Raw genomic sequence first — 27,446 nt, forward strand, 5'->3', positions numbered from 1 at the left:
TTTCCTCATAGCCCACCTATGTGTATATCTTATTCAGATGGCTCTACAGTGAATGTAATGATTCTCCAATTTACCACCATCACTTGCATTACTCTTTTTCTGATGAAATCCTGGACACTAATGATGATCCCTACTCTTATGTGATTATATTTTTGCCACTTACAGAATGACAACACCTTTTAAACTAGGCTAGCTTTGAAATCCTTCTCTCATGAGATTGTAGAACAGTTTTGCCATGGCATTCTGGTGATTTTGCATATCTCTACATAGGCCATGTAGACAAGACTCAACCTCAATATAACAGATGTCTTGGCAGAATGCCCTGTGATCTTCCCTGGAACATGGCAACACAGTCTTGTGAGGAGCTATCCCAAGTCCATTTCTCCTTTGCCACCCTAGTTCCAGTGAGGCCTCAGCTTCAGGTACAGCTTCAGACTAAAGAATTGTTCAGCTGTAGTTTAGAGTTTGCTCCTTGATGACAGAGCAACCCACCACTTGTATCATCTATCATTTGGCCCATCCGGTTTGGTATCATCCTGGGACTAGCAGCATGTGGAGTTGAGACCATGCTGATCTTGCATTCCTGTCTGTGTAAATAATAAATTATCTAAATCCATTTGGGGTTGTTTTCAACTGCATCTATAGAAGTGTGATAAGCCATCCTAGCAGCTGCCACCATGCTGCTGCTTAGGTACTACTTGACCACTTGGCACAGATCTGATCTAGGAAGTCCATAAATACTCGCTCTGCTGAACGTCTGCCTAGATAAACTAGGCCAGTTCAGCCCTGGCCTAGTAAAGCAGCAGCAGCACCCCAATTTCAGATTGGAAGAGATTGCATTTCCCTAATTATTTGGGCTCCCTAAGTTAACCCCATAATTAATAAAACTCTGTATTAATGTTGCAGGATAAAAACAAAACCCTGATCTATAAATCCTTTCTTCTGAGCTTTGACATTATTTTTTTTTTTTTACAAAACACCTAGATTTTAGGGAATTCCTTCATATGTTAGGTTCATTTTTCTCTGAACATTTGGCAGTCTTACTTGCTAGTGGCAAATATGAACTGGCAAAATTGGTGCTGGATAAGTTCAGAAGTCCTCTTTGTAGGTTAACTGGTACATCCCTATAGATCATATTTTTTAAATGTAAAAAGTGTTTAAGGTAGAAGACAAATTGTTTAATCCTTGCTTAATAATTGACAGACTACAGACAATTAAAGATGGGGAGTAGGAAAGGAAGATTGCTTTCTTTCTCCATAGATTTTGTCTTTTTTCTGAAATGGGTTTTGTTTACTTCTAGGAAAATTGGCATGTTAAGGATGCTCATACCAAGTGGAACAAATCACTTATTTTCACTGACCAGGAACTGTATCCAGAAAGAGAGAAAGGCATGTAAGTTTGTCACTATTTTTGAGATTTTCTTCATTTTGAAAGGAAATTTGGTGATTTTGGTGATCTAGGTGATCTAAGGAATGAAAATATTTTGGTTTCTTTAGTTTTTCTTCAGCACTGTTTCAAATACTTTGTAGCACAATGCAAGCTATCATTTATTGATTTTTCAAAAAGAGTATCTACTACTTATATGTACCCTGTGCTAAGCAGTATTACAAAAATGAGTAAAACATGGTTGCTGTCTTCAAATCCTATAAACCAAAGCATACCAATAGATTTTTTTTTATATAATGTAGCTAGGTAAATGACAGAGACATACAAAAGTATTTTGGGTATATTCCACAATATGGAAATATGAATGCATACCAAATGAATAAATAAAGAAGCATCTTTCTAGGTTATAAGATGGCAATGTAATATACTATTGTATATTGTATAATGGGCTAAGCCCCATGGATAAACTAGTGAATATAATGGATATGGCTCCTGACCCTATAGAGTTACAACATAGTGGGAAATGTACACTATACTAGTAAACAAACAAAATATATAAATATATATAAATGTATAAATGCAAATAATCAAAAGTACTGATATGAAATGTACAAGGTGTATTGATAGAGAATTGTTGGGGTGAGGGAGAGAGGAAATTCCTTAAGGTGATCAGAGAAGACTTCTCTGACTAGGTGACTTTTAGACACAATCTTGAGATAGAAGAATACAAGCTGGGGCGCCTGAGTGTCTCAGTAGGTTAAGCATCTGACTCTTGATTTCAGCTCGGGTCAATATCTCAGGGTCATGAGATTGAGCCCCACATGGGGCTCTGCACTGAGCACAGAGTCTGCTGGAGGTTCTCTCCTTCTCACTCCACCTACTGGAGCTCTTGCCCTCTCTCAAATAAATAAATAAAATCTTTCTTTTGGAAAAAAAAGAATACAAGCAGGCAAAGATCAGAAATAGCTCATTCAAAGGAGAAGTAAAATCATGTGTGAAGTCCCTGTGGCAGTAAAGAATTTGAGGTGATTGAGAAACAGAAAGGAAATCAGTATGGCTGAAATGTAGTGAATGGGCAAAGGCATAAAAGACACTAGAGAAATAGGATGGAGTTGGAGAACACAGGATCTTATAAGTCTATGGGGTAACTAGCTTGGAGTGTAGTGAAAAGCCATTAAGACTTGTAAGGAGGCCAGAAACATGATCTGATATATATTTATAAATTAAGGAGAGGGACTTCTTTTTCCAGAAAGATCAAATAGTGGTACCTTTCCTTATTCCTCCCACTAATTAAAACTAAAAACCCTGGACATTATATATAAAACCAACATAAGAAGACTTTGAAAGAAAAAGAAGAAAGCAAACCAGCATGAGAACTCAGACCCAAGGAATGACATGCTGGTGAGTTCTCTGGGTTTTTAATTTTTTGTTCATGTATCACAGAGCTGAAGAAGCCAGCACCTTGGAAACATGAAAGGAACAAACAAAAAGGTCCCAAGAAGAGCCTGCTCCCTAAGTGATCAGGAAAGGGACAGGCTAGCAAGGTAGAAAACATTGAGATAATAACCACTCTGCTCTAGCCAAATACTGCAGAAAAAACTGTGACCCCACCCCCACCTATGCTAGCAAAGGCAAAGTAGGGAGCTAAGACTTCTACTTTGCTAGGCTGTAGCAGGGCATTCTAATATCCCTCCAGTGGTGGTGTCAGAGAAGGCCAGGTGGGAACTGAGGCACTCATCCTTGCCAGGCAGTAATGAACACCCCCCTTTTTCCATTGTCAGTGGAGCCTGGATTGCTGCCCCCACCCAGCAGTAACAGAGTGTCCCCCTTCCTGCTGGAGTGGTGTCAGAGAAGTCCTTGTGGAGAGTCAAAAGAGTTTGATCACTATCCGATAATGAGAATACCTCCTACTTCATTATGTCAGCAGAGTCCAAATAATGTGCTTAAGTAATGAAATAATTCCTAGCCTTCCCAGCCTCGTAGGTATTAGTAGAAGCCTGCAGGAAAGTTAGAATTCCAACCATGGCCCAGCAGTAATGAGAAGCCCCACTCTAAGGTGTCAATCAAGACTGAGTGGGGAACCTGGACAAAAAGAAGCCAGCACCCCAGCTTCCTCTGAGGGAGCAGTGTCACAACTAAAAGAGAAGGTTTATATAAGATCCAGAGACTCAAAACATAATACACAAAATGTTCAGATTTCAAATGAAATTCATTTGTCATACTGAGAACCAGGAAGATAACAAACTGAATGAAAAAAGACAGTAGAAGCCAACAACAAGATGATAAAAATGTTAGAATTATCTGACAAAGATTTTAAAGCAGCTATCCTAAAAATGCTTCAATGAATAATTAAAACATACTTGAAACATATGAAAAAATATGAGAAAATGTCAGCAAAGAAATAGAAGACGTAAAGAAACAAATGAAATTTTAAAAACTTAAAAATATAATAAAAAATGTAGAAATGAAGTAGCAGAATGGAGGGGACTGAGGAAAGAATCAGGGAACTGGAAGACAGAATAATAGAAATTACTTAATTTGAACAACAAAGAGAAACTAGATTAAAAAAAACAGAGCCTCAGGGACCTGTGGTACAAAAATAATAGATCCCACATTCATGTCATTGGAGTCCTGTAGGAGAGAGGGAAAGAGGGAAGGGTTGAAAAAGGACTCAAAGAAATAATGGCTAAAAACTTTCCAAATATAGCAAAAAACATAAACCTTTAAATTCAAGAGGCTAAACGAATTCCAAACAGGATAACCAAACAAATCCACACTAAGACATGCTATGGTCAAATTCTTGAAAACTAAAGGCAAAGGAAAAAAAATCAGCCAGACAGAAGCAACACCTTACCCACAGGGGAAAAATAATTTGATATCTGATTTCTTATCAGAAACCAGAGTCCAGAAGGATGTCCGCAAAATGGCTACCTGGAAACTCCAAGTTCTTGTTCCCCCACAGAAACATTAATAAACAATAGCAGCAACAACAACAAAAACCCCAGAAAGTCACGTGCAAGAAAATGAGTATGGATCTTACCTTATTCTATATATAAAAACTAACACAAAATGGATCAAAGACATAGATGTAAGAGCTAAAACTGTAAAACTCTTAGAAGAAAACACTGGAGACTTTCTCCATGACATTGAATTTGGCAATGATTTCTTATGTATGACAACAAAAGCACAGGCAATGAAAGAAAAAAAATAGATAAAAACTTTTATGCGTTAAAGAACATTATAAAAAAAGTAAGAAGAGAACCTACAGAATGGGAGAAAATGTTTACAAATCATAGATCTGATCAGGAATTAATATCCAGGGGCGTCTGGCTGGCTCAGCTGGTAGAGCATGTGGCTCTTGATCTTAGGGTTGTGAGTTCGAGCCCCATGTTGGGTGTGGAGATTACTTAAAAATAAAATCTTAAAAAAAAAGGAATTAATATACAGAATATAAAAAAGAACCCCTACAAGTTAAAAATAAAAAAAAAATAAGTCCATCTAAATAAATGGGCAAAGGACTTGAATAGACATTTCTCCCAAGAAGATAAACAAATGGCCAAAAAGCAAATGAAAAAGTGCTCACCATCACTAATCATTAAGGGAGTGCACATGAGAACCGCGATGGGATACCACTTCACACTCAGTAGGTAGGCAGCTATGAATAAAAAGAATTGATGAGGATGTGGAAAAATTAAAATTCTTGTGCGTTGCTGATGGGAATATGAAATGGTACAGCCATTGTGGAAAATGGTCTGGTAGTTCCTCAAAATATTAAAAATAGAATTATCATATGATTTGGCAGTTCTAGTATATACCCAAAAAAATTGAAAGCAGAGACTCAGTCAGATACTTCTATACCAGTGTTCACAGCAAAGTTATTCACAATAGTCAAAAGGTAGAAACAACCCAAATGTTCATCAACAGATGGATATATAAACAAAATATGGCATATATATACAATGGAATGTTATTCATCCTTAAAAAAAGATTTGGAGTTCTGATACATGCTACAACATGGGTGAACCTTGAAAACACTGTGCTAAGTGAAATAAGCCAGATACAAAAGGACTGCTATTATGATGCCACCTATATGAGGTACCTAGAAGAGGCAAATTCATAGAGACAGAAAGCAGAATAGTGTTTACTAGGTGCTGGGGGAGGGAAGTATGGGGGTTGATTTTCTAATGGATAAGTTTGAGAAATGGTTAGTGGTGATAGTTGTACAACATTGTGAATGTACTTAATGCCCCTGCCACTGAATTTAACACTTAAAATGGTTAAAGTGGTTAAGTTTTGTTATGTCTATTTTATCACAATAAAAAATATTTATAAAAGGCACAAAAATGGAGGAAATGTAGAGTCCAGAAAGAAGTGTTACAACATTTTTCAAATGCTAAAAGGGCTGTCAACCCAGAATTCAGAATTCTGTATTGGATATATAAATATCCTTGAAGACTAAAGGATAAATGAACTTATCTTCAGATGAAAGAAAACTAAGAACTTTTGCCAGCAGATCTACCCTAAAAGAATGGCTAAAGGAAGTTCTCTAAACAGAAAGGAAATGATGAAAGAAAGAACATCAAGAAGGAAGAAAGAACATGGTAAGCAAAAATATGGGTAAATACAATATAAACTTGCCTTCTCCTTTTGAGTTTTCTAAATTATGGCTGATGTTTGAAGCAAAAATTGTAACAGTGTCTGATACAATTCGCAATGTAGGTAGAGGATATATATAAGATTATTATAGTATAAATGGAGGAGAGTAAAGTCATACAAAGAGAAGTAAGGTTTCAAAACTTCAGTTTAAATGGTAAAATGATGAAACCAGTAGTCTGTAATAAGTTATGTATATATAATATAGTACCTAGAGCAAGTACTAAAAAGCTATACAAGATATACACTCAAAAACACTATTGATAATATGAGTTTCTAAAATATAACCCACAGGAAAACAGGAAAAAGAAAACATGAAAACAGAACAAACAGAAAACAAAACTAAAATGGCAGACTTAAGCTCCAACATCATAATTACCTTAAATATAAATGGTCTGAGCACACCAATGAAAAGATTTGCAGAGTGAATTAAAAAACATAACCCAACTATATGCTGTCTACCAGAAACTCCAAACATAGCGATACAGGCAGGTTGAAAAGTAAAAGCATGGAAAAAGATATATTCAGCAAATATTAATTAAAAAACCCGCAGAAGTGGCTGTTATTAATCTTGGATCAAGTAGATTTCAAGGAGGGAAGAAAACTAAAGGAGAAAAGTGGAAGTGCTGGTATATTCATCTTACATGGGAAAGAGTCATGGGATACTTTATAGAGTTGATGGAAAAGAAAATAAACTCTAAATATCTTCCTTAAAGTTACAATGGTAAGCTATACAGGAGCTGAAAATAATCATATTGGGGGGAATGAATGAACAGTCGAAGTATGCTATAAATTAGTTAAATCCTGTTCTCTTGTGTCAGAAAGTCCATGGATAATGTCCTAAATTAGCAAATTTATTAATAGTGACAATCAGCTTAAATGACTTAAAATGGGAGTACATAAGAGAAGAGCAAAAGACTATGGTTTTCTCATTTAAATCCTTCTATACTACTTGATTATTAAATCTTGTGCATGTATTACTTTAACAAACATTTAAAAAAATATTTTAAATAAAACCAGAAGTCTCTGCTGTGACTGACTAGAGCATAAAGACTGAAATTCCTTGCATGGTGTTTGAAATAATTTACAGCCTGACCCCAATCTAGTTTTACCTCTCTATTTCTGGACATTTCCTAAAACACTTTGTTTTAGCTGCATCAAAAAACAAAGTCTTGCTTCTCTTATCTCTTGTCTAGTACCCTTCTTATCCACCAAGACCTTATTGAAATGTGTTAAGTCTCTTTCAGAAACTATTTAGTATAATCAGAAGTAATCTGTTAACATGTAATATACCTGATTTTTAGTATTAAAAATATAATTCGGCTCTAATGGAATCTTACCAAATTTTGGTTCAATTGCCATATAAAAATGGAAAGTCTTTTAACACTAATTTATGTTTGGGTAAATCACAGAATAAGCAAACTAAAGCAAAGATTCATACAAAGATTTCTTGCAAACTAAAGCAAACATTCATACCAAGATTTCTTGTATCCATTTGACAAAGATGACTCCAACTGATACCTGCCATTTATACAATTGTGTTTTATATTTGCTTTGAATTAAAGAATTAAATCATTTGCTAACACTTTAGTTGTGCTTCTTAGAAGTTGGTTTCTACACATTTAATATTGGAGCTTTTTCCAAATCAACCCCTCTCTCTACCCTGAAGGATGGAATTGTTATCTCCTTTCTAGCATGTTTTTTTAAATTCCATTTTTTATGCAATGGGTATACAATATATCTTTTGAGTTTTAGTAAGTAAATAGAAACACAAATTCTAGGAATTTGAACTAAAAAGCATTTCACATGTTTACAGGGGGAAAGTAAAGGACTTGTTCATGTAATAAGAAAATATAGGGACAACCACATTAAAAAAGGGACATTTGTTAGTAGGAAAGTACAGTCTGTCCCCCTGGCAATTCTAATGGAGCACATTTCATGACAACACCTCCTCTCTCCCTGATTTCATGAAGATTCACCATATGTCTTCTAAGTCAGAAACCTTATTTTTAGAACAATATATTATTTCTAAGCTTGACTGAAGCAGCACATCTTTTTAGTTACAGGAGGTAAACTTTTTCCCATGTCAAACAATTATAAGTTAACCCAATTTTTGTGGGATTTGGAATGTGATAGAAGAAACTGGAATCAATTGATAATGAGATTCTGACAACATTTTCTCATTTCCCAAGCAAATAGCTTTTAGCAAAAGTCCTGTGTGAAGGCATAATTACCAAGTCTTTTTCCATTGGTGTGTGGCTTTTATATTCTACAAAAGCAATCCTTATTTTTTGGTTTATTTCATGGCAGATTATGGCCATTAAGGGAAAGTGTGAATTATTAATTTTCCTTTGAATGTGTCCAGATTTTATACTGGTATCAAGGATTGGTTGTTCTAATACAGTGACTCTTAAAGTACCAGATGTCCGGAAATTTGGAAATAACGATTTGAGGCTTTACATCTGCTTAGGTATTAATCTGAATGTGTGAATTCAAAGGCAAAGTTAAGGATGTTTTCAGTAGCAAACGTTAATTTTCATTGAAGTGTATGTTCTCATCAAAATTACCTCATAGAGCTGCTGCATAATTATGTTATTACAACTTATATTAAAATAAATTTCATATAAAGTTATAAGAAAAATCTATAAGCTTTCCAGGATATGTAGAATTGCAAAGCAATATCATGTACTTAGCTAAATTAGGAGTGAGAAGAGTTGGGCCTTCTGTTTAAACTTGAGGTTCAATGCTCTGTAATATTGGGCAAATCATATAACTCCACTTACCCTCAGTATTTTAATCTGCAAAATCGGATTCCCATCTCTCATAATTGTCATAAGGCTTAAATGAGAAAATGTATTCATAATCACTCTAAACTATATACATGTAAGATAATATTTTTTAGGTTGCATAGAATTCATAGCACAGTCTTCTAAATATCTTCAAAATTGGCAACGCTTTTTTTCATTAAGGTTAATTTTGATAGTCAAAATTCATTTGAAGCCATGTCTGCCCAGTAAAGTTGATGCTCCAATTAGCTAATACTTTTTTTGGTTAAGGAAAAAAAATAAAGAATAGCTATAAAATGGACATTTTAAAAAGCATGCCACATAAAATTACTGAAGGCAATGCATTAAAAGCTCCCAAAATGTTTTTAATTACATCAGCATCCCAAAGATAACTATTTTGAAGGCTTAACACTAATTATTATATTTATTTGGCTAAGATTCTTAAAAGAATATGTTTATCTGCATTTTACTAATGTTTCCATATAAGCTCCTATGTTATTTTATCTTAAATCTACATATTTGGTTTAAGATATTACTCTATGAAAGTTTAAGGTAGAGCAGAAAATAATCAAGTAAATTTATGTTTGTAAAATGAGACATAAATTATTCGGTTATTATGTATTTTTTTCCTGTATGGGTATAAAAAGGTAAATAAAAGAACAGCTCCTGTAAACTATTTCTTTTGTCAGGATTATGAGCAAAGATTGGAAGAGGAAGGGAGGGAATGGAAAGGAAAATATTTGAATTACTAAGTAGCACTTCACTATTAATACATTCAACTTTTTTTTAAGTTTTATTAATTTAAGTGAACTCTACACCCAACATGGGGCTTGAACTCATGACCCTGAGATTAGGAGTCACAGGCTCTTGGGACTGAGCCAGGCAGGCACCCCACTATCAACATATTCAAATGAGTACCTACATAAAACAAAATTATCTTAAAAGGTTAAACCTTGCCTTTGTTCTCCATATATGGAAATACACTTTCTGCAGGCTGGATGAAAGTAAACTGTTTCACATTTCCCCATGCCAACCTAGGTTCCTGTAGTTCCTATACAGTATTGTCAGAATTCTCACATGGCAGGGGAAGACAGAAGTCATAGAATTACTGTATGTATTTTCCTCAGAAAAATATTGGGCCATCGTTAGAAAATGTAGAACTTCATTTTCTTAATGGCACAATTTCTGGTATGGAAAATCTCATGGAAAAAGAAAGTCTTGACATACAAAATATATTCCTGAACAGGAAGATGAAGTTGTAGTTAATAGGGAAAGATAGATTAGAAAGATGATGGAATTGACTAATTCCAATATTTATTTAAAAAATACTATTCAGAAACTGGGGTCCCTGACTGACTCTGTCAGTTAAGCATCCAATTCTTGATCTCAGGTCTTGATCTCAAGGTTGTGAGTTGAAGCCGTGTTGGGCTCTATGGTGGGTGTGGAGCCTACCTAAAAAAATACTATTCAGAAATTACATGAGGTACCAACTGTGATCTTACTTTTGTGGAAGGGATATTAATTGTTTTCTGAAATGCAGTGTGTTTCTCTTTTATCATGGCTTTTTAATATTGTATTGATTACCCAATTTTTCTTGGTATAAATATGTGAAAATAGCAAGGTATTGCTCACTTCAGCAGCACATATGATGAAAACAGCAAGGCATTAAGTCTCTTTCAGAAACTATTTAGTATAATCAGAAGTAATCTGTTAACATGTAATATACCTGATTTTTAGTATTAAAAATATACTTCGGTTCTAATGGAATCTTACCAAATTTTGGTTCAATTGCCATATAAAAATGGAAAGTCTTTTAACACTAATTTATGTTTGGGTAAATCACAGAATAAGCAAACTAAAGCAAAGATTCATACAAAGATTTCTTGCAAACTAAAGCAAACATTCATACCAAGATTTCTTGTATCCATTTGACAAAGATGACTCCAACTGATACCTGCCATTTATACAATTGTGTTTTACATTTGCTTTGAATTAAAGAATTAAATCATTTGCTAACACTTTAGTTGTGCTTCTTAGAAGTTGGTTTCTACACATTTAATATAGCTGCCATTTTCAATGTAGGGGAGGAAAAACATTTTTTTCTAACCTTCTAAATTCTTAGCTGAGACCCCTGTAGCCAAAGACATATTAATAAGAAAGGTGGCTTTAGAATTCATGACTAAATGCTCTGTGAATAGGAAAAGAGGAGGCAGGTTGTAGGCTTCTTTGGGGAGACTAAATGATTTTTAGGAAAGGTAGGCCCATAAGAGAATAGTTGGGAGGTATGATCATTTGTGACAAAGTTTATCTGGGTGTGGTATGGACTTCTAGCTTTTTCTCCTGTGATAAGAGTCAGTCCTCTCTGCTTGATGAAATTTCTGGGGAGGGGATTTGACAATTGAGTTCCTTTTGGAGGATTTATCTTTACAGCAGATAAGGGGAGTTCAGAGAAAACCTCTCCCTGCATTGGCTCTTTTTGAGCATCTTCAGGTCAAAATAATCAATACCAAGCAGCATATTTTAGGGTGACATATTTTGCTACCCTTCATCACCTTACATATTATCCAATATGGCCTTGGAAGAAATCTATCTAGATTGGAAGAGAAAATCAAAAGCTTAAGGTAAATGAAACTTGTGTCACACTTTTCCCATAAACTGATTAGAAAAATATTCTCAAGCCAGGAAATCTGTGACAATTTGACTTTGATTTTCTGCTTTAATGATTTTTCTTTTCCCAAATGAGTAATCAAAACCTGTGTTTTCAAATTCATCAATACCTAATGACTTCCTCAAACATAGCAGCTAAGCTCTACCATCAAGTAGTTTGGGAAGAGGACCAATATCATCAGTGGTAATTTGAATTGGGATGGGCTGTTTTATCGGGCAGAGACACTTTTGGTCGCATAGATCTGTGATTAAATGCAGTAAATTCGCATGCCTCAAATCCAGGCAACAAATGTGACCAAGACATTTTGCTGTTCAAGATAACTGAGAGTTAATGTACTGACACACCATCATGAGCAAAAGGTTTGATTATTTCAGAAGAAAAACTTGTTGTCATAGCATCATCACTCAAGAAAAATTTGTAACTACCTATAGAGCTACATAAAAGATTTTTCCAGAGAAAATGAGTCATTGAAGTGGAAGGCAAGCCTCCTAGAAAGTTCTTTGTCACAATAAAACCAAATGCAGGGGCTCATTGAAACAGAAGACATCATCATGCAATCTTTTCCTTCCCAGGTATTTATCATATAAAGACTTTTGGGGAAGTATTTGTACATATATAATCATTAGTGAAAATGTTCATGAGAGTTGACCAAAATTTTCAATTCAGCTTAAAGATGTTGGAGAAATGAAGAATGTCTCTAGTTATCTCATGAGTATATATTTCTCAGGCTGCAAACTCAGTTTTGATAGCAATGTGGGATCCTGGATAGGATCCTGGAACAGAAAAAAAGACAATGGTGGAAAAATTTGCATAAAGTCTGTAGTTAAAAATATTGTACCAATGTTAATTTTCTGTTTGTGATAATCAAACTATGGTTATATAAAACGTTAATGCTGGGGGAAGCAGGTTGATGGATAAGGGATATGAGGGAGTTCTCGGTACTATTACTGCCACTTTTCTGTAAGTTAACACACATACAGAAAGAGAAGCTTTACTTTTTATATAACTAAATGTAATCTCTAAATCAAGTGCCCAGAAAATTTTACCTAGTGATAAGAAAAATTATGTCTGAGAAAGTTTTATTTGGTCACAAGCAGGTTAAGTTGGTCACCTTTGTTATTTTTCTTAAGAAAATTCACAAGTTCGGCCTTCTGCCCTCCAAGGTAGATGTAAAGCTGGAAGGAAGCTTAAACAAATATATGAAACTTTCCATAACATGGGCACATCTACCTGTTATGCTTGATTTGGTTATGTCCTAAACTGACATCCTCTGTAATGTAACTCCTTCTGTCTAATCCCTGGGCCTATCCCCTTCATGCTGACATCTTCTAAAATCAAACTATATACCTTACTGGATCCCTGGCTATACATTCCTCTAGTGTGGTGGTCGTTAGTATCACCTGTAGATCTCTTGCAGGTTCATTAACTATTTCTCTTCTTAGCTATTTAACTCTTCAGGAATTTTCAGATGCTGTCCCAATGGAAATTCAGAGGTTTTCTCTGGCCCTCTCTAATATGGTATTATGGGCAAACAATAGCTTAATGGTCTGGAGGACTTTTCTTAAGTCCTTGGTCTTTATGTAGGATTCTTTTTTTTTTTTTTTTTAAGTGGGAGGGAAAGAGAGGACTTGTGTGAGCAGGCGGTGGAAGAACAGAAGGAGAGGGAGAGAATCTTAAGCAGGCTCCAACCCAGCACAGAGCCCAATGTGGGGCTCGATCTCATGACCCTGAGACCATGGCCTGAGCCAAAGTCAAGAGTCAGACGCCCAACTGACTGAGACATCCAGGTGCCCCTACCCAGGATTCTTTATACTCTCTCAAATACACTTAAGCCACTACACCTGGCTTCTTGTTTTTGCTCTTCAAATTTTCTTCCCTGCTTTGCCCTACAGCTCCAGGGCTTTTATTTAATTTGATGGAGGAAAAAACTTAGCAAGCCAGTATACTGTCTAAGTCTTTTAGTTTTATATATAGATCTTGACTTCTCTTTACTGAAGTAGGCTAGCTAAATACTATATGTGTACTGTTCAGTTTTGACAAACGCATTAACTTATATAACCTGTACTGTTATTAAGACCCAGAATATTCTTATCATCATAGAAAGTTGCCTTGTGCCCCATCTCAGTGAATGTCCCTCACAATAAACATGGTCTGGTTTCTATCATCATAGGTTAGTTTTGTCCATTCTAGAATTTCATATAAACAAAATTATACAGTATGCATTTTTTGTGTCTTGCCTTATATTCAGTATATTTTTGAGGTTTATCCATATTGGGGCGTGGATGTATAGTCCATTCTTTCTTTTTTGATTCTGAAATATCCCTGAGAGGAGAATCAAGTTTTTATACATTGTGTTTAATTTTAGTTACTTAACGCATCATTTTATAGGCATGTATTTGTGTTTTAATTTTAGTCTATGTATCTAGCTGATCAATATTGGTCTGTTTGTGGTATGTAACTTATATCCAATAATGAAATTCTATCTTGTAATTTTGCACATATAGGAAATAAGGATGGACTATTGATAGGAACCAATTAAAGGTTGAATGTTGCCTCCATCATGATTTTTATATATTTCTGAAACATTGAGAAATTAGGAAGGCTTTGGGCAGTTGTCAGATGAGATATGGAGGAACAGCATGTTGATGTCAGGTGAAACAAAATATTGGGAGACACTTGACTGAGCAGCTGCGATACTAATATATCACACATATTAGCATTGAAATGATTCCTGGTAAAGTTGTACCTATTTCCGTTTGGGAGGCCTCCAGCTTCACTGGTGAACTCTAGCTTCACTAGATTCTTTAGTACCTTCTAGACATCAATTGTATATCTTAAAAACATCAAATATTAAAGCCTTTAGTACTTATTTCAGGTTCTCCACAATATTGATGATTTTTAAAATCCATTTTTAGATTTAAAAAATTGGTGGTCAGTACACCATCTTGCCTCCTTCATAGAAAAGTTCATGCCATCATGTGCAGTTTTTCTAAATGTCCATCCTAACCCTAATCAGCAAATCAAAGGTCAAAACACATATTAACCTCCAAATACATAGAAGAAAAGAATTTGGTAAAATTAAATATTGAATCCCTATTTTAAAAAATTCTAGTATGGTATAAACAGAAAACATTGTCTTCTTAAAATAACTTTTTGGGAGACTTTTTTTCTAGCAAGATGAAGTAGCTTCATTCTTTCCAGGTCTTCCCTCTTACAACTAAAAAAACCTGGACATAGCACAGTCATAGAGAGAAACTCTGAAGAGTAGAAAGAAGAAGGGTGACAGCCTAGGTAGTAACTTGAGGAAAGACACAGTGGTGTGTTCCCTGGGTTTCCTTGTTGCCTCCCAAAATTCTTGGTCAGGACCTGGCAGAAGCCTTCAGTCCAGAACTGCCAACAGGCGAAGACAAAAAGAGTTTTAAGAAAAACTATTTCTTATTCTCTAGCCAAAGAACCCAGAAAAGGGTGGCCTAAGAGCAGAAAACCTTTTTGGCAACACGCACTCTATACCAGGCAAACAGCAAGGGAAAAAGTATGCCTCGTCTCCCATGGTTTCAGTGGTATTCCACTTGGTGCAAGTGGCACTCTGATTTCTCCACTAGGTGGTGTTAGCAAGCTGAGTGGGGATCTGAAACAGGCAGCTTTTATCTGATTTTCTTGTAGAGGCAGTAATGATTGGCCCACCAGGGCAGTTGATCTTCCATCCCCTGCTTGTGGAAGCAGGGGCTACTCTAATTCCCCTACCAGGGTTCTCTTGGTGTGGCTGAGTAGGGAGAGAATTTTCCATCTACCACCCAGGAGAGCAGGCAGTGCTCGGATTCTTCCAATAGGGTAGTTTCAGTGTGGTTCAGATGTGAGCTGAACCTCTAGTCATATTTAGCAGCACTGAGGCTTAATAAGATAGGAGGGATGGGGCTTTTCACTACTAGGCTTTACACCCTCCTCCATGTCACAGGGCTCAGTGGAAAGCTGAGCCTCTACCCCATCTGGGATCAATGAGACTGAATAAGGTGGTTCAAGTCAGGGCTAGTGAGTACTCCATTTTCCACCTATTCCTGGTGTCAGTAAAGCAAGTGCAGAGCTGAACTTTCAAAGTCATCCAGTAGCACTGATACTGAATGATGTGGTGCTAAGCAAGGCTAGACAGCACTTCTCTTCCCTCACTAATAGTGTCAAAGGGGCCTAGTAGGAAGCTGAGCCTCTACACCCACCTGCCAGTATCCTACTTTCACTGAAAAGGTGTCAGCAAGACTGAAGGAGGAGCTGACCTTCCACCCCACTTATCTGCAATGAAGCATTGTGAGTCAGTGCCCCACTTTTGCCAGGGTGGAGTTGGCAGGACGCAGTGAAAAGCATAACATACACTCCACCAGGTGTGGGAGTTATACCTCAACAGGTGGACTGCCTGATAAAAGAAGATTAAATAGAATCCATCATCTCATAATGCAATTTCCAACAAGTTGAGGATATAATAAAAAAAATCAGTACAGCAAGAACCAGGAAAATCAAATATTAATGTGAAAAACAATAAATGGAGGTATATCAGTCATATCAAAAGGAATCAGATGGTGAAATTATCTGACAAAATTTTAAAAGCAGGCATTGCAAAAATGTGTTAACAAGCAATTATGAATTCTCTTTAAAAATTGAAAATCTCACCAAAGAAAAAGAAGCTGTAGCAAAAAAAATAGAAATGATAGAACTAAAAATATAATAAAATGAAAAACTCAATGGGTCATAGTAGGGAAAACTGATAGAATAAGTGGACTACGGGAAAGTAGAATTTACCCAATCTGAACATCAGAGAGAAAATAGACTGAAAAAAAAATCAAACAGTCTCAGGGACCTGTGAGACAATAGTGAAAGGCAGCATTTGTATCATCAGACTTCCAAAAAGAGAGGAGAGAGACAGTTGGACTGAAATATTATTCTAAGGAATAATGGCTGAAAATGATCCAACTTTGGCAAAAGAAATAAACCTACAGATTCAAGAAGGTGAGCAAGCCCCAAATAAAATAAACCCAAAGAAGTTCATGTCATGACACATCATAATTAATCTTCTGAATACCAAAGACAAAGAAAAAAATCTTGAAAACAGCCAGAGAGAAATGTTTCATTAGAGGGGAACAGTGATTGGTATTTCGGCAGATTTCAAATATGAAATTATGGAGATCAGGAGTAAGTGGCACATTTTCCAAGCACTGAATTAAAGAGTTGTCAACAGTAAGCTTTATATCTGACAAAAATATCCTTCAGGAATGAAGGGGCAAAAAGACATTCTGGGACAATGGAAAACTAAGATAAATATTTGCTAGCAAACCTCCCATTAAGGAATGGCTAAAGTAACTTCTCTGATCAGAAAGACAATGATAACAGAAGAAGGCTTGGAACTTCAGAAAAGAAAGAGATTGCATTTGTAAAAATAGGGGCAAATATAACAGATTATCCTACTTCTCATGAATTTCTTAAATCATATTTGAAGGTTGAAGCAAAAATTATAACACCAGCTGCTGTGGTGCTTAACATATGTATAGGACATGCTTTAAACAAATATATTTTTAAAGTGGTGAGAATAAAGGGACCTAAATGGAAGTCATGTTTCTATACTTAACTCAAAGTGGTAAAATGTTGAAAAAAGCACATTGTGATGTTACATATGTATATTATAATACCTAGAGCAACTGCTAAGAAAACTAGACAAAGAAATGTATTCAGAAACACCATAAATTTATCAGGAAAGAACCCTTAAAAATGTTTACCCCACTAGGAAGTAAGAAAAGAGAAGAAGAGGAATGAAACAGAAAACAAATAATAAAATGGACAACTTCAGCCATTACATATCAATAAATAACTTAAGTGTAAATTGTTTATATAAGCCAATTAAAAGAGATTGGCAGAATAGCTAAGAAAATCCCCACAATCCACTTCCAGTTTCAAGTCCAATATGTAAAGAGCTTAGAAGTTGTCATTTCTATCCTTAAAAGAAAAAACCTGAAGAAACTGGAAATCAACAGTGCATCTTAGATCAGAGAATTGTAGTCACAGGGTAAATCATAGATCCTCAAACTGGAGAGACAGAGGAACACAGAGAATCCAAGCTTACCAGAATCAGAAGGTGCAGCTGGAGTCTGGTAGGAACACATAAAGGATCACTGACAAATTGCTGGAGACTGAGAATGGACTACCTTAAGAGATAAAAATGCCTAGGGATTCAGCCTTAGCAGGGCACCCATACTCCTGTGCGTTGTATTTCCAGGAGCCCCACCAGATTCTCAGGGTAAAGACTGGAGAAAAATCCCCTCTTGCTTTTGTAAAAAGGAGAGAAAAAGTTATTATTCTGAAATATGCCCAGAGCATTATGTTCTCATCAATAAAGACCTTGCCTTTAGAGAAACTATTTTACCAGATCCTAACCCACATGGATTTTACCAGAGCCTAACCGATGTGGAAGAAGGGAAATACCTATCTCCAGCCCCCTCTAGCCTTCCTGTTTCACTTAAGGGAAAAAAGCTGGGAAGCTCTCATGAAGGTTATAGCCCAGAGGCACAGGCCAAGTAAAAGATGAAGATCTATTTGTAGGGATATATAATGCTTCTCCTTCCCCCACATCTTTCTGCAATATCAACATGGCTCTTCTATAATAATAGGGGATTACAGCTTAAAGGAACTACAAGGCTCAGGCTATATTTAAGAGGGAATTCTGGGGAAACCCAAAGACAACAGAGAAAATAAAGACAAGGGAGCTTACAGGAAATCTTAGTCTCCCATACCTACAGTTATAGCACACAATAAACTCAGCCTAATTCCTTGCCAGATAAATGTAAAACCTCACACTTAAGGCCTGTTCACCTAAGTTCCTTTCCTGACACATCGTGTTTGGCTTTCATCAAAAAACAAACAAACAGACAAACAAAAAAAACAAACAAAAACCAAGGCTTACAAAAAGGCAAAATGAAACAAAAATAAAAACACTATATCAAAAACTAATGATGTAATGTATGGTGATTAACATAACATGATAAAAAACCCAAAAAACTAATGATGTAATGTATGGTGATTAACATAATAAAATTAAAGAAAACAAAAAAACAAACCAAAAAATCATTTTGAAGAGTCAAGCATCAGAACCAGACCCAGATATGGCAGAGATTTTGGAATTATCACAGTGAGAATTTAAAATAACAAGTGTTAATATCCTAAGGGATATAATAGAAAAGTGGGTATGTGCAAGAACAAATAAGTAATGGAAGTAGATGGATGGAAACTAAGAATCAAAAGGAAATTCTAGAAATATAAACAAGAATGAAGAATGACTTTGGTAGATTCATTAGTAGACTGGCCATAGCCAAGGGGTTAGTGAGCTTGAACATATATCAGGAGAAACTTCTCAAATTGAATATATGGGGTGATTATAGCTTATGTATAAGTGAAATAAATGACAGCAATATTATAAAGAATGTAAGAGGGAGGAATTGGTAATATACTATAAGGCACCCACACTACCTGAAATATGTATAGTATTATTTGAATTTGTACTGGGATTAATTGTAAATGTATATTTCAACCACTAAAACCTAAAGGCTGAGACTGTCAAAGTGGTTAAAATAGTAAGACTCGGGGCGCCTGGGTGGCTCAGTTGGTTAAGCAACTGCCTTTGGCTCAGGTCATGATCCTGGAGTCCCTGGATCGAGTCCCGCATTGGGCTCCCTGCTCAGCAAGGAGCCTGCTTCTCCCTCTAACCCTCCCCCCCCTCATGTACTCTCTCTCTCTCTCTCTCTCATTCTCACTCTCTCAATAAATAAAATCTTTAAAAAAAATAAAAAAATAAAATAGTAAGACTCAACTATACCACAAAAAGAAAAGAGTGGAAGACAAAAATAGAAACAGAGAATAAGGGCAATACAAAGAAAACAATAATGAATATGCTACATATTACTCCAACTATATCAATAACTTTAACATCAGTGGTCTGATTGTACCAATTGAAAGACATATTGTCAGAGTGGATCAAAAAACAACACCAAAGTATGCTGTCTACAAAAAAATCTACCTTTAAATATAAAGACATCAGCTTATTTTATGGGGCCAGCTTTACCCAGATAACAAAACCAGACAAGGACACCACCAAAGAAAGAAAGAGAGAGAGAGAGGGAGGGAGGGAGGGAAAGAAAGAAAAAGAAAGAAAGAAAGAAAAAGAAAGAAGAAAGAAAAAAGAAGGAAGGGAAGAAGGAAAGGGAGGGAAGGAGGGAGGAAGGAAGGAAAGGAGGGAAGGAAGGAAAGAAGAAAAAGAAAAGGGAGGAAGGGAGTGGGAGGAAATTATAGGCTAATGTTTCTGATGAACATAGATACAAAAATCCTCAACAAAATATTAGCAAACCAAATTCAACTATACATTAAAAGTATCATACACCATGGTAAGTTGGATTTATTTCAGGGATTCAGGGATGGCTCAACATCTGTAAATTAATCATCGTGATATACCACAGTAAAGTGAAAGATAAATGTCATATGACCATCTCAATAGAAACATAAAAAGCCAAAATGACAAAATTCAACATCCGTTTATGATAAAAACTCTTAACAAAATAGATATAGAGCAAATGCATGTCAACATAATAAAGGCCATATGTGACAAACTCAAAGCTAATATCATACTTGATGGTGAAAAACTGAAAGCTTTTTGTCTAAGATCAGGAATAAGACAAGAATGTCCACTCTCTCTACTTTTATTCAACTTAGTATTGGAAGTCCTAGCCACAGCACTTAGGTAAGAAAAATAAATGAAAGACAATGAAATTGGGAAGAAGTAAAACTGTCACTATTTATGGATGACATGATACTATATATACAAAATATTAAAGACCACCAAAAAACTGTTAAAACTAATGAATGAGTTAAGTTGCAGGATATAAAATTAATATACAGAAATCTGTTGCATTTCTATACACTAATAAACTACCAAAAAAAAATCAAGAAAATAATCCTGTTTACAGTCACATCAGAAACAAAATACCTAGGAATAAATTTAACCAAGGAGGTACAAGGCCTGTACACTGAAAACTATAAGGCATAGATGAAAGAAATTGAAGAAAGCACAAATAAATATAATGATATTTTATGCTCATGGATTGGGAGAATTAATATTAAGATATCCATATTATGCAAAACAATCTACACTTTTTATGCAATCCTTATCACATCCAATATCATTTTTCCCAGCACTAGAATACATAATTCTAAAATTTATGTGGAACCACAAAAGATCCAGAATAGGCAAAACAATCTTGAGAAAGAAGAACAAAGTCAGAGGTATCATGCTCCCTACTTTCATACTATACTACAAAACTATAAGAATCAAAACAGTATGGTAGTGGCACAAAAACAGATCAATAGGACAAAACAGAGAGCCCAGAAATAAATCTATGTATATAGATTTATATGTATATATATAATGTACATAGAAATAAATCTATATAGATTTATATATATAATGTATAATATATATAGATGTATATATATGTTATATTCAACAAAGGAGGCAAGAATATGCAACAGGGAAGGGACAGTTTCTTCAATAAATGATGCTGAGAAAATTGGACAGCTACATGCAAAATGAAATTGGACCACTGTCTTACACCACATATAAAAATTAACTCAAAATGAATTAAAGGCCTAAATTAAGACCTGAAGCCATAAACCTACTACTAAAAGAAAATGTTGGTACTGAACTCTTGGACATGGTCTTATCAACATTTTTAAAAAACCTGTCTCCTCAGAAAAGAAAAACAAAAGCAAAAACTTTAAAAAGTGCAACTACATCAAACTAAAAATTTGCACAGTGAAGGAAACCATCAACAAAAACAAAAAGGCAGCCTACTGAATGGGAAAAGATATTTGCAAATCATGTATTCAGTAAGGTGTGAATATCCAAAATAAATGTATAAAGAACTCAAAAAATGAAACACCACAAAAACCAATCTGATTAAAATATGGGCAGAGGATCTGAATAGACATTTTTTCAAAGAAGACATACAGATGGCCAACAGACACATCAAAAGATGCTCAACATCACTAATCATCAGGGAAATGCAAATCAAAACCACAGTGAGATACCACCTCACACCTGTAAAAATCACTATTATCAAAAAAGGCAAGAAAAATAGCAAGTGTTGGCGAGTGTCTGGAGAAAGGGAAATCCTTGTGCACTGTTGGTGGGAATGTAAATCGGTACAGCCCCTATGGAAAACAGTATGGAGCTTTCTTAAAAAATTAAAAATAGAACTACCATACTATACTGCAGTTCCACTACTGGGTATCTATTTGATGAAAATGAAAACACTAATTCAAAAAGGTATATGCACTCCTATGCTCATTGTAGCATTATTCACAATAAACAAGATATGGAAACAACCAAAGTCTCTATCATTGGATGTATTGTTGAAGAAGATGTGGTATATGTATACAATGGAATACTACTCAGCCATAGTAGTATTTCAAAAGAATCAAATCTTGCCATTTTTTTTTAAAGATTTTATTTATCTATTTGAGAGAGAGAGAACGAGAGATAGAGAGCATGAGAGGGAAGAGGGTCAGAGGGAGAAGCAGACTCCCTGCTGAGCAGGGAGCCCGATGTGGGACTCGATCCCGGGACTCCAGGATCATGACCTGAGCCGAAGGCAGTCGCTTAACCAACTGAGCCACCCAGGCGCCCCCAAATCTTGCCATTTGTGACAACATGGATGGACCTGGAGGGTATTATGTTAAGTGAAATAAATCAGAGAAAGACAAAACCACATGATTTCACTTATATGTGGAATTTAAAAAACAAAACTAGATGCATAGATACAGAGAACAGATTGGTGGTTTCCTGGGGAGGGGGCGGGGCTTATGGGGAATGAAATTGGTGAAGTACAAACTTCCAGTTATACAAGAAATAAGGCATGCAGATGTAATATACAGCATGGGAATACAATCAATACTATATTAACTATATGATTAAAGATGGCAACTAGCCTTAGTGTGTGATCATTTCACTATGTGTCTAAATATCAAATCACCATGTTGTATAGCTGAAATTAATATTACATGTAAACTGTATGTCAATAAACTCCCCTCCTCTCCCAAAAAACCCCAAAGTAGTTCGAGGTTGGAATGGCCCATAGGCAAGTGGTAAATCTTCAGTATGGGAAGGCAACACCAACCTAAGCTTGATGATTTCTTTTTTTTTTTTAAGATTTTATTTTTAACCTAATGTAGGGCTTGAAGTCATGACCTCTAGATCAAGTGTTGCATGCTCTACTGACTGAGCGTCCCAAGGCTCAAGGATTTCTAACAGATAAAGATTCAAGGATAAATTCCATTGTTGATCTCATCAATTCCAAAGCACAAATTTTTACACTTTATATATCTGTTATTGGAGTGAATCTCATAATCAAGGCATTGTACAATTGCTGTCAACCAGGCAGCTGTGGGATATAGCTATGAATGCCTATTCATGCATAAACACTACAAGGGCCACCATCAAATTTTATAGAAAGAGAGTCAGACTTGGAGAAAGTCCTGGAAACAAAAATGAGGCACTCTTCTAACTCCTCCAAGCCAAATGGTTGTGTGGAGGAAACGTTTAGAGTAAGAATGCTTCTCAACATTCAGAAAGTGAGAATCAAGAATAGTTCTTCATGAATTACTGGGCCTCTAAGGTACCAGTAATGTTATAATACTTGCTGGGTACAGATGATGCCTGATTTATAGTGGTTCAACTTATAACTTTTTACTTTACAATGGTGTCAAAGTGTTACTCATTCAGTAGAAAATGTACTTCGGGGATGCCTGGGGTGGCTCAGTCCTTTGGAGCCTGCTTCTCTCTCTCCCTCTGCCTGCCACTCCCCCTGCTTGTGCCCTCTCTCTCTCTCTGACAAATAAATAAAATCTAAAAAAAGAAAAGGAAAATGTACTTTGAGTTTTAAATTTTGATCTTTTTCTGGGTTACTGATATGTGGTACTGTCTTATCTTGTGATGCTGGACACTGACCATGAGCCACAGCTCCCAGTTAGCCACACAATCACAAGGATAAACTATCAATACATATTCAGCCACTCTGTACCCATACAACCATTCCATTTTTCACTTCCAGCACAGCATTCCATAAATTACAGGAGATATTCAACAATTTATTATAAAATAGGCTTATGTTAGATGATTCTGCCCAAATGTAAGCTAATATAAGTGTTCTGAGCATGTTTAAGGTAGAATAGGCTAAGCTTTTTTTTTTATTAAAAAATTATTTTATTTGAGAAAGAGGGCAAAAGAGCACAAGCAAGCGGAGGGACAGAAGCATAGGGAGAACAGACTCCCTGCTATGCAGGGAGCCTGCTGCGGGGCTTGATCCCAGCACCCTGGGATCATGACCTGATCCAAAGGCAGACGCTTAACCCACTGAGCCACCCAGGTACCCTGAGGGTAAGCTATTATGTTCAGTAGGTTATGTGTAATAAGTGCATTTTCAACTTAAAGTATCTTCAACTTATGATGGGTTTATCAGGACTTTAACTCCATCCTAAGTCAAAGAACGACTGTACTTTGTGAGATAAACCCCTGTTGGGTGTAACAATAACTGATTCATTCTCATTGCTATATAGTATATCAGTTGCATACTTATTAAAATTTATCTATCTATCCTGTCTACTGTTGATGGACATTTGGAGAAAAATAACCTATTCATACTTAAGGGGGCAAAGGCATATGAAAATATATCTTCCTGTCCTTTTGAATCTTTGCACCACTGAAATAATTTGACAAACAGAGATGCTTTAAATAACTACTATAAACAGAAAATAGAAGAAACAACCTTTTTTTAAAGATTTTATTTATTTGACAGAGAGAGAGACAGTGAGAGAGGGAACACAAGCAGGGGGAGTGGGGGAGGGAGAAGCAGGCTTCCTGTGGAGCAGGGAGCCCAATGGGGGCTCGATCCCAGGACCCTGGGATCATGACCTGAGCCGAAGGCAGACACTCAACAACTGAGCCACCCAGGCACCCCTGAAGAAACAAACTTTTGAGCTCTTCTAGAAGCCACCTAAATTAGAATATACTTTTGGTTCATTTTTTAAAGAGTGATTCAGCTCACTAGTGATTAAATTAAAAGAAATTTAAGGTAAGGTGAAAGAAAATCTGTAAAACCCCAAGAGTGCCATTCTTTCATTATTGGATTGACAAATGGCTTTCCAAATTTAATGTTTATTAAGTTTCAGAAGTAAATTCTAGACCAACTTCTTAGATCTTTATGAGAAAATGCTCAAATCTGGAGAAGAATCCACAAGAAAGATGGTAACTCTAAAGAAGTAAAAGTCAACAGAAAACTTAGTGCATCTCCATAGGAAAAAAAAGTTTCACTTATTCAAGAATATTGTTCTTTTTATTTATAAAAACATGCTAAGGCCAGAGGAATCCATACTGTCTTTACATACTATCTTTAAAAAGTAAAATTGACTTGTTATGAGTACCTTAAGTCATACAAGTATAGAACATGAATGTCTGTGTAATTTTTGTACATCTAAGTGTTTATCTTTTCTTTCTGTTACCTATATGGTTGAGTACAAAAAAATTAAACTATAAATTATGAGGAAATATACTTTGTTGATGAGAGACATTAATATTCTAAAAAATCATTATATTCTCATATAATGCTGGACCTTACCAACTTTTGTTTGATAGAAATGTGAGTTGTTTGATTTGATGGAAGTAGGCACATGAGTTTGAAGATAACACTAGAAAGGTAATTGGAAGTCAAATTGGAAGAGGCTTGCTGTACAAAAGAATTTAAACTACATTGGTAGAAAGTGGAAACCATTGGAATTTAGGAGTAGGTTCATAAAGTAAGATGATTAAACTGTGGATTTATAAGGATAACCTAGCTGTAGTGTATAGGCAATTTATGGAAGCTGTAGTGTATAGGGAATTTATGGAAGAAAGAGAAAGATTGGGCTGTTAGGATACCTTACCTAAAAGGAGGGGTAATAATGACCTGAAATAGGATAACAGCAGCGGGAATAGAAACAAGGAAAGATTATATTACATTATATATGCAGTCTTGTGTCATCATTACATCTGTCATGGAGTGGGGAAATAACTATCTTAAATTATTTGACCTCCTCAAACACTGCTGGACATTAAGTGGTTTTATCTAAATTCTCCCAATGTTAACTGAATAAATCTTTCCTATAATGGCAAAAATATATATTCACTAACATTAAACAGATGAATAAGGCTACTCTATTTGACTCTGAGAAGGTGGTAATCTAATAGAAGGAATGCTCTATATGCAGTGGTGTAATAAAAAAGAGATGGGAAAAGATGCTGTAACAAAGTATTTACTCTTTCTGAGGCTTAGCTTTAAAATTCCATGATGTATTTTTACACTTGTATACTCATACATGCATGTCTATGGCAGGAAACAGATAACAAGTAATGGGGATTATCCCTGAGGAAGGAAACTAGATGGCTGGTGAAGGGTTGGAGAGAGATTTGCTTTTCAACATATATTTTTAGTACTCTTTGTATTTTGTACCATTTGAATATATTATCTATTTTTAAATTTTTTTTAAAGATTTTATTTTTAAATAATCTCTACACTCCAACAAGGGGCTGGAACTCACAACCCTGAGGTCATGAGTCACGTGTTGTACTGAGCCCCTAAACTATTTTTTTAGTGTATGATTTTCCAAATTCTTTCTTGTAGGAAATTATGAACACTTGGAAAAAAGTAACACATTGTATAGATGAGAAGTAGTTATTAAGACAAGTGGTGAGGAGACAGTTGATTTGGAGGGTGGGTGAGAGAGAAATATGTCACACTCTGATATATTAGCATAGGTATTTGGATGTGGGTATCAATCAGGGATTTAAATGTTGATTTTTTCACATAGGAGGTAGGGGAGCTGGTGGTTACCAGAACTAAACTTTGTTCCATTTCCTAAAAATGCCCCTTTAAAAAGAGATTTCTTAAAAATCTTATGTACAGCTTATGTAGAAGAGAGGTAGGTTATTTTAAAATCGTGGTAGTTTTCTTAAATTTTAATTCCAATATAGTTGGAAAAATGTTCATGTCTTCTACCTATTTTTAATTGGATTATTTGATTTTGGGGGTGTTAACTTGTATTAAGTTCTTTACACATTTTGGGTACTAACCCTTTATCAGATAGGTCATTTGCAAATATCTTCTCCCTTCAGTGGATTGTCTTTTAGTTTTGTTGGTCATTTCCTTCACTGTGCAGAAGCTTCTTATTATGATATAGTGCCAATAGTTTATTTTTTCTTTTGTTTCCTTTGCCTCAGGACACATATATAGAAAAATGTTGCTATGGCTAATGTCAGACATCACTGCCTGTGCTTTCTTCTAGGTTTTTAATGGTTTCAGGTCTCACATTTAGATTCATTTTGAGTTTCTTTTTTTTTTTTTGTATGGTGTGAGAAAGTGGTCCAGTTTCATTCTTTTGCATGTAGCTGTCCAGTTTTCCCAGCGCCACTTGTTGAAGAGACTTCTTTTTCCCACTGGATATTCTTTCCTGCTTTGTCAAAGATTAATTGACCATATAATAATGGGTTTATTTCTGGGTTTTCTTTTCTATTGATCTGTGTGTCTGTTTATGTGCCAGGAGTATACTGTCTTGATTACTACAGCTTTGTGATGTAACTTGAAGTCTGGAATTGTGATATCTCCAGCTTTACTTTTTTTTTTTTTTTTCAAAATTGCTTTGACTCTTTGGGGTCTTTTGTGGTTCCATATAAATTTTAGGATTGTTCTAGTTCTGTGAGAAATGCTGTTGGTGTTTTGAAGGGGATTGCATTAAATGTGTAGATTGCTTTGGGCAGTATAGACATTTTAATAATATTTGTTCTTCCAGTCCATGAGCATGGAATGTCTTTCCATTTGTGATGTCTTTAATTTCTTTCA

The 27,446-nt window shown here is 35.5% G+C and overlaps 1 long non-coding RNA gene across 1 annotated transcript in view; it reads left to right on the forward strand.

The window, feature by feature from the left end:
* The window catches only part of LOC141374323 (uncharacterized), a 409,949-nt gene that overhangs the window by 5,775 nt on the left and 376,728 nt on the right, over positions 1-27,446 (forward strand). Inside the window, exon 2 of the long non-coding RNA XR_012381100.1 lies at positions 1,301-1,392. This is a non-coding gene — a long non-coding RNA (uncharacterized lncRNA). The remainder of the gene's footprint in view (positions 1-1,300; positions 1,393-27,446) is intronic.

The sequence above is a fragment of the Callorhinus ursinus genome, unplaced genomic scaffold (assembly GCF_003265705.2).
Source record: "Callorhinus ursinus isolate GAN/ISIS: 27379988/994484 unplaced genomic scaffold, GSC_fseal_2.0 scaffold16, whole genome shotgun sequence".
Classification (NCBI taxonomy): Eukaryota; Metazoa; Chordata; class Mammalia; order Carnivora; family Otariidae; genus Callorhinus; species Callorhinus ursinus.